The sequence below is a fragment of the Carcharhinus amblyrhynchos genome, chromosome 2 (genome assembly GCF_965287045.1).
Source record: "Carcharhinus amblyrhynchos chromosome 2, sCarAmb.v2.hapA, whole genome shotgun sequence".
In the NCBI taxonomy this organism is placed as follows: Eukaryota; Metazoa; Chordata; class Chondrichthyes; order Carcharhiniformes; family Carcharhinidae; genus Carcharhinus; species Carcharhinus amblyrhynchos.
This window is the reverse complement of record NC_137325.1, coordinates 59,999,003-60,007,955: the sequence shown is the minus strand read 5'-3', so window position 1 is coordinate 60,007,955 and position 8,953 is coordinate 59,999,003. Positions and strand designations below refer to the sequence as shown.

The 8,953-nt window shown below is 47.4% G+C and overlaps 1 protein-coding gene across 1 annotated transcript in view; it reads left to right on the top strand.

Annotated features, from left to right (window-relative positions):
- The first annotated feature begins 7,918 nt into the window (after positions 1-7,918).
- Positions 7,919-8,953, top strand: part of LOC145354845 (retinoic acid receptor beta-like) — a 337,521-nt gene continuing 336,486 nt past the window's right edge. The window contains exon 1 of the mRNA XM_080206407.1: positions 7,919-7,955. The gene's annotated coding sequence lies outside the window, so the exon portion shown is untranslated. The remainder of the gene's footprint in view (positions 7,956-8,953) is intronic.

Here is an 8,953-nt window from a genome sequence, read left to right as displayed (position 1 = left end):
TCTATGAATGATACACTTTGTCTGCATAGCCGCAAGAAACAATACCTTTCATTGTATGTTAATACATGTGACAATAATAAATCAAATCAAATCAAATCCTTGGGGTGGGGTCCTCCAGGAATCAACCTCCCTCTTGACATAGTTTACTGAAAGATTTTCTTCATTTTCAAAAATACGTAGCCCACCATTGTTTAAACTTGCATGTCCATTCTTTTTAATAAAAAAAACTCTTAATGGAAAAGTCACAATAACTAAAACATTTGTTTAAAAAAGCCATGATGAGGAGATGCTGGCGTTGGACTGGGGTGGGCATAATAACTCACCTCATCAAGGAGTTTCTCGGTTTCACCGTGGAAAAGAAGCAGTTTGCTCTGTCTCTTTTCCAACTGCAAAATTTCCAGTTGATTGTAAGGTTAAACATAATGGGAGCATTTCTCCCATCCCGTTGTGCTAATGGGTGGTGGACAGGTGGTGATGGCAGGTTTCCAGCAGGGAAAGGCAGGAAGGGAGGCCCTGATAGCAGCCTGTTTCACATAGCTGGTGCTGTCCAGTGTGGGGGCTGCTCCAAACATCCTTCCATCACAGCCATCACACCACACCCCCCACCCACAATCCAAAGCTGGACACAGAAACCACATGACCCTTCCCCCTCCCCACATTCTCCCCTCCCTCAGCAACCCCCCAACCCACCCATCCCCCCAACCTCAAAAATCATCCAACTAATTAATGGGCCTGGGCTGGCACTAGTCTTTAGTGAAGACTGGAGATGATGACGACTCACTGTAAGGCACTGTTACAAGTCCCACTGTTCTCCGACTGCATGCTGCCACCTGGGCCCATGCAGCAGTAAGGGTTGGGAAACCAAGCGTGTGGCCAATGGGTCAGAGTTTTCAGTTTGACTGAGGGCCTGGTGGGTGGTTGGGAAAGTAGGGCAAGTGGTCTGTGACTTTTGGGCGAGGGGGCTGCTATTGCGCAGTACAGCAGTCTGTGCCTCGATGCGTGGGATTGTGGAACACTCAGCTCTGTGGGGGAGACTCAGAAACAGAGTAGTCACAGCTGTGAGGTGAAAATAACATTTTATTGTGCTCTTAACATTTCCCAAAACTTGACCCTGACTACTGCTGACTACTGTTTCAGGCAGTGGGCAACCAAAGGGGTCATCCAACCTGACTGTCTGCCCCTTGACCACGGCTATATTTGCAGCTACATTTGTTCCTGGAGAGGGAACGTGTGGTGTCCGAGGGCACTGTTAGTGCCTTCTGTGCCCACCGGGCACCGCAGGGACTGGGGTGTATTGTCAACCCTTTAATCACATTTCGGTTTTTCATTCCTCTCCTTTTTGGGACTGCCCCTTTTTGATTTATTCCTCAGTTAATTTGATTTAGTTTAATTGTTTTTATCCAAAAAGATTAATTCTGCTGACCTCAGGTCCAGGCAGTGGGTGACCAAGGGGGTTGTCTGACCCGTCTGTCTGCCCTCTATCATGGCTATATTTGTGGCCAGGTGTCCCTGGACAAGTTGCGGATAATATTGATGTTTCTGTGCCACCCTATTCATCCGACTGGCCCTGAGCTGCCACGGTGTGAGGAAGGGAGCAATTGGAAGATCTTGGGACATCCAGCATCTCTTGAATAGAAGGCCCTAGCATGAGCTCCAGCCCTTCCTCCTCCCTTGGGGTGCCCAAAGGTCCTGGGAACACTCTATAGGATGCCAGCGTAGCTGGACTGAGCTCCAGAAGCTCCAACATCATCTGGCTTTGCCAGTCCTGGAGGCCCAGATGCATCTGCCCCGTGGTCTGTGATCCCTCAGCTCTGGCCTTCTGAGGCTGACACATGACAGCGCAGAGTCGCTGAGCAAAGACTGATAGCCAAGTTCCGCATCCATGAGGATAAATAACAAAGAACAATACAGCACGGGAAACAGGCCCTTCGGCCCAACGAGCCCGCGCCGCCGTCCCACTGTCTCAGTGACCTATTCATGATTTTAGTCTATGCCTAATGTGCGAGGATCAGGGAGGTCCAATATAGGGACAATTTAGTACCCAATCAATCAGCCTAAAAGCACATCTTTGGGATGTGGGAGGAAACCGGAGTACCCGGAGGAAACCCACGCAACCACGGGGAGAACGTGCAAACTCCCACAGACACAGGCCCAAATCCATGTGTCCGCACAGCAACAGAGATAGTCTCTGAGCTGTCATGTTGCCCTCGAGATGGTCCAGTTTAAGCACACTAACGACATGAAGCAATAGGCAACTCCCGAAGCAACGTCCAAGAGCAGCCCACTACAACCTGCCGCATGCATGCCCCTTGCTGGACTTAAATGCCTGTGGAGACAAAAAAATTCATTATTAAACAGGCAAAGACTGTAACATCCCTGAGGCAAAAACGTAATCCCAAGCCTACAATGTTTAGTAAGGCCTACTATATCCCCCTATATGTAGCCCGCTCATGTGGCTGTCTAAGTGACTCTTAAACAACCCTAGCGTGCCTGCTTCCACCACCTTACTCGGCAGTGCATTCCACACCCCCACTACCCTTTGCGTGAAAAACTGCCCTCTAATATTTGTCTTATACCTAGCCCCCCTCACCCTAAGCCCGTGACCCCTCGTTCTATCCATTTCTAATAGCGGAAAAAGCTTACCACCATTTACTCTATCTATCCCCTTCATAATCTTATAAACCTCTATTAGATGCCCCCTCAGCCGACGTCTCTCAAGGGAAAACAGCCCAAGTTCGTTCAATCTTTCCTCGTAAGACAGCCCTTCCATACCAGGCAGCATCCTGGTAAATCTCCTCTGCACTCTCTCCAGGATCTCTACATCCTTCCGGTAGTACGGCGACCAGAACTGGACGCAGTACTCCAAGTGAGGCCTAACCAACGTTCTATACAACTGCAACATCAGACTCCTACTCTTATATTCTATACCTCTTCCTATGAAGGAAGGATGGCCTCAACCAGGATCTTGGGTCATGTCACACTATCTGTAACCCCCATGACTTGCCTGGGCTTGCAACATCTCACTAACTGTCCTGTCTGGAGACAATACACATCTCTTTAACCAATGCTTAAAGCTCTCTCCACTCGCATTGTCTGTACCTTTAAGACTTGATTAGTTGTAAAGACTTGCATTTCAATCATTATTTTGTAAATTGAGTTTGTGCATTATATGCCCTGTTTGTGAACAGAACTCCCACTCACCTGATGAAGGAGCAGCAAGTGCTCCAAAAGCTAGTGGCGTTTGCTACAAAATAAACCTGTTGGACTTTAACCTGGTGCTATAAGACTTCTTACTCTGAGATTGAGCCAAGCTCTGAAGCCCCTCCACTACAGCATTCTGAGAGCAAGCCAGACTCTGGAGCCCCTCAGCAGTAGCCTTCTGAGCCTGGGTTAAGTTGTCAAGGCTCACTGCCACGACCTGCTGTGTCTCCAGAATGCCAGCGAGAGACCCAGTCATGGCCAATCGTGTCTCCCTCATGCCCCCGACACCCATGGCCACAGACCAATGTTTCTCTGGATGCTGGTGATACTCTCTGCCATGGTCCGCTGTGTCTCTGCCATGGCCCGCTGTGTCTCTGCCATGGTCTGCTGTGTCTCTGCCATGGCCCGCTGTGTCTCTGCCATGGTCTGCTGTGTCTCTGCCATGGTCCGCTGTGTCACTGCCATGGCCCGCTGTGTCTCTGCCATGGTCCGCTGTGTCTCTGCCATGGCCCGCTGTGTCACTGCCATGGTCCACTGTATCTCTGCCATGGTCCACTGTATCTCTGCCATGGCCCACTGTATCACTGCCATGGTCCGCTGTGTCTCTGCCATGGTCCGCTGTGTCTCTGCCATGGCCCACTGTGTCTCTGCCATGGCCCGCTGTGTCTCTGCCATGGCCCACTGTGTCACTGCCATGGTCCACTGTATCTCTGCCATGGTCCACTGTATCACTGCCATGGTCCGCTGTGTCTCTGCCATGGTCCACTGTATCTCTGCCATGGTCCACTGTATCACTGCCATGGTCCGCTGTGTCACTGCCATGGCCCACTGTGTCTCTGCCATGGCCCGCTGTGTCTCTGCCATGGTCCGCTGTGTCTCTGCCATGGTCCGCTGTGTCTCTGCCATGGCCCGCTGTGTCTCTGCCATGGCCCGCTGTGTCTCTGCCATGGTCTGCTGTGTCTCTGCCATGGTCCGCTGTGTCACTGCCATGGCCCGCTGTGTCTCTGCCATGGTCCGCTGTGTCTCTGCCATGGTCCACTGTATCTCTGCCATGGCCCACTGTATCTCTGCCATGGTCCACTGTATCTCTGCCATGGCCCACTGTATCTCTGCCATGGCCCACTGTGTCACTGCCATGGTCCACTGTATCTCTGCCATGGTCCACTGTATCTCTGCCATGGCCCACTGTATCACTGCCATGGTCCGCTGTGTCTCTGCCATGGTCCACTGTATCTCTGCCATGGTCCACTGTATCTCTGCCATGGCCCACTGTATCACTGCCATGGTCCGCTGTGTCTCTGCCATGGCCCACTGTGTCTCTGCCATGGCCCGCTGTGTCTCTGCCATGGTCCGCTGTGTCTCTGCCATGGCCCGCTGTGTCTCTGCCATGGTCCACTGTATCTCTGCCATGGTCCACTGTATCTCTGCCATGGCCCACTGTGTCTCTGCCATGGCCCACTGTGTCACTGCCATGGTCCACTGTATCTCTGCCATGGTCCACTGTATCTCTGCCATGGCCCACTGTATCACTGCCATGGCCCGCTGTGTCTCTGCCATGGCCCGCTGTGTCTCTGCCATGGCCCGCTGTGTCTCTGCCATGGCCCACTGTGTCTCTGCCATGGTCCACTGTGTCTCCAGGATGGCCTGGACCCTGTTACCCATGAGACCAGGTCCCTGTGCCATATTTTCCACTGCAGTTGACATCCTTGCAGTGTTGGCCTGGCTTGCACGCTGTATTGGCACCGCCTCCTGTGACAGCACTCTGTTTGACTCCTCTAAACAACCTTGCAGTCGCAGCATAGTTGCTGACAGCCCTTCCACAACTCCCTGGGTTCCCTGATGAATCTCCACCAGCCTTGGCACGAGTGAACCCTGAGCTCTGGCATCTGGCTTGGGGTCAGCAGCATCGTCACCTCCGGCATACTTCTGCGTGCCCGAGCCCTCGGATGTGCCTGCCTCCACCCAATCTGCATCAGTGGCTGTGATGTGCTCTCCAGTAAGTGACCCAGAAGCCTCAGGACTAACATGACCCACTGTCCTGATAGTCTCTGTGTTGGTGAGTTGTGCTGTTGATGCCTGCATTGAACCACTAGTGCTGCCCTCGGAGGATTCTTTAGGACCTCCCTCTGAGGTGGCGTTCAAGGTGTCCTGGGTAGTTGGTGGGGAGCAGCGGGGTGAGGGTGGGGGTTACATCCAAAGGGCCTGGGGTCTTAGTGTCTAAGATTGTAAAAAAGAACACAAATTAAGGAAGGGAGGGAAAGCAGCCAGTGCAGCGTAGCACTTACTTCAATGAATACTTATAAGAAGAGGGTGAAGCTAATGCTCACTTACATGCTGGGCACTGACCTGCTTGTTGGTGACCATTCTAGGTGTGAAGTCTCCCCCTGCCAGCTCCAGGGCACGCTGCTCACAGAGCCCCAGCAGTCACAGCTCAGGAACACCGCCACCAGTCTTTGCCCTCTCGGCGTTGTTTTGTGCAATTTTCTCCTGTGGGGGCATCAGAGTGATTGAAAGCATGGATATGTGGAAGAATATATGGGATGCAAGGTTTGCTTGTATTGGGGAGCTTGTGCTGTCCGTTTCAGGGAAATGGGTCACCACTGGGAGGTGGGTGGGGAGGGGCACAGGGGTTCGATACAGTTCCTGGGGGTGGGGAGGTGGGTGTGTTGCTTGGATTGAAATTAGGAAACATCTCCCTACACAAAGGATGGTAAAAGTTTGGAAATCTCCTCCTCAATTGTTGCTGGATTATTTTTAAATTTGAAATCTGGGGGACATGGAGCAAAGGCTCCATGCATGATGTGAGGATTCAGATTAGCTGTGACATGATCTCATCACAGAGTGGAACAAACTTGAGGAGCTACATTGCTTACGCCTGACCTTATGTTCAGGTCCTCACAGCTTGACTACTGGAATTTTCCATGGTGATCACTGCTCTCACTGCTTTGTGAGAATTATCTGTGGGACCTCCTAGTCCCTTGGAGGATGTACGTCATCTCTCCTATCCGCAGTGACTACACCAAATCCTCCAAGTGCAGTCTTCAAAAACTGTGGTTTCTTTCCCTCCCAAGTTGTTGATTCCTTCTCATATCAGCGGCATGGTGGCACAGTGGTTAGCATTGCTGCCTCACGGTGTCAAGGACCTGGATTTGATTCCCAGCTTGGTCATTGTTTGTGTGGAGTCTGCACGTTCTCCTTGTGCCTCTGTGGGTTTCCTCCAGGTGCTCCAGTTTCCTTCCACAGTCCAAAAGATGTGTTGGTTAGGTGCGTTGGCTATGCTAAATTCTCCCGCAGAGTACCCAAACAGGGACCGGAGTGTGGCAACTAGGGGATTTTCACGGTAACTTCATTGTAGTGTTAATGTAAGCCTACTTGTGACAATGATAAATAAATTTTAAAACATTATAATGAGTTGTAGAATAATTAACAGCACCTACTTGAGTCACTGTGCATCTCCCTCTTAAGAGCTACAAGCTAGACTTAGATAGTGTAGACTCATTTTAACTGGTACCCCAATCAATTAGTGCAGTGAGTGTTGACCGTACACTGCATTCATGTTAATCAAAGGGCAGTGCAAAGTTGGCATCCTGCCTGCATCACACTGAACGTGCGTGTGTTAATTCTATATAACAATTCCCCTTTCAATTTTTGGGGGCTATCCAATTTAATCCTTCAATGATTTTCTACAAATGCAAAACAAAGAGTGATTGCATAATCCTGTGGATATAAGTTTTGTTTATATATTTGTTTAATAAAACACTCATCTTATTATTTACAAGCAAACAAGGAACTAGGAATAAAAAGATATATTTACTTATTCTATGCAAAAGACAAAAACAAATTTTATTTATACATGAGTCACTGCATGTAGCACTTCCAGTTTTACTTGCCATGTGTCCTAACACAACTTGTAGTTCTGACTTATCCGTGGATCAGTTGTTGATCAACAACTCCCCTGCTCAGTCACTTCCACCTCATTAATAAAAATAATAGAAAATACCCTCATTTTAGTAGACTCTGAGCCAATGTTTGTATGTTCTAGAAAGCCGACATTATTGAGCAGGTCGACTTAATTTTGATTGTTACTCATTGAATTATTTTGCGTTTTGTGACTCACTTTTAGTGTTTGAGATCATAAAACCTCAATCTAATAATGAGACTATCTAATCCTGTGCATAACACCATGCATTCTGAGAGGAAATTTCATTATAAAAGATTGAATAGTTTCACAGCCATCATAGTTAAGTGACTATGCACATATGGATGTGAAGTACATGTGTGTGCCTTGTGCTGTATATATGAATGTATATAGAGAGGTCCAAGAAGGAAAAAATAGTTCAGACCAGTATTCTTATTTTAAAGTATACAATAGCAATTCAGCCTGGTATTCTTATTTCCCTGTTTTGCTGGTGTTCCATTTTAAGGTATACAAGACCAGTTCAGCCCGGTATTCTTACTTCCCCATTCTACTGATGTTCCATTTTAAAGTATACAAGACCAGTTCAGTCTTGTACAGTCCTGTATTCTTATTTCCCTATTTTACTGATGTTCCATTTTAAAAGTATACAAGACTAGTTCTGCCCGGTATTCTTATTTCCCCATTTTTCCATCATGAGGGAAGAGTTTAGAAAGAATGGCAAAGCTTTGGTCTTCCCGCTTGCGATAGGAATTTCACTCATGATTGCTGTTTTGAGCTGGATTCTCCTCTTTGGTGTTGGTAGACATTCTCCCATCTTGGGTTGCTGCTGTGACAGGTAAGATGTATTGTGAGTGGATTTCTACTTATAGATGAAGACTGTTGCAACATCAACAAAAGATTGGTGTGGGAAATTAAAAGTCTGAACCTGGAAAAGAAAGAAATCTCCTGGCTTTGTAGGACTCAATAAATGCTCTTAAGTATTCATTATTTTTACATAAAGAATTTATACCAAATCAAATTGTGAATAATATATGAACCAGAAATCGTACCATTTTTTAAAATTCTGGAATCTATTTTAGAGATCATTTAGTACCTGAAAATGTGGCTGGCCTGACTTCTATCCTGTTTTAATTTTGATAATGTACTATTATTTGATACTATACTAATATTACATTGCTGACCACATAATTTCCCCTCCTAGTCCTCATGTTAGTCAATGTTGCAAATTATTCTGTCTCTTTAGGTAGTATACCTTTCTCTTTTAATGCACCCCTTTCCTCAAAGAAAGCCCTTTACTTAACTAACCATACAAGCTACAGTCCCATCCCCAATTTCCCTTTCCTCCCCTAAATCCTTGAATTAATTATCACCTTCAAAATCTGTTTCCATTTTTCCAAAAGTTGATGTTTGGGTTCCTCCAGTAGTCTTCCACTGCTGTTATACAGTACTGAAACAGATCTTATCAAAGTAACACTGACAAAATATATGGACATAACAAAACTAAACTATCCCTCTTCATTTGTCTTGATCTGTCTGCAGTCTTTAACAGGGTTATCCAACACCTCTCCACTGTTGTCCGGCTGGGTGGGACTACTCTTCGCACGTTCCATTTTTAATTATCTAATCATAACCCTAGAATTATTTGTAATGATTTCTTTTGCTGCTCCTGCACCACTACCTTCCATTTCCCTGAAAGATCAATCCTTGACTCTTCCTATTTCTCATCTATACACTGTCCTTTGGTGACATTAATCAAAAACATGGTGTCAGTTTTCAAATGTACATGGATGGTACCCAGCTTTACCCTTCCTTACTCAATTTTCCTACTGTTGC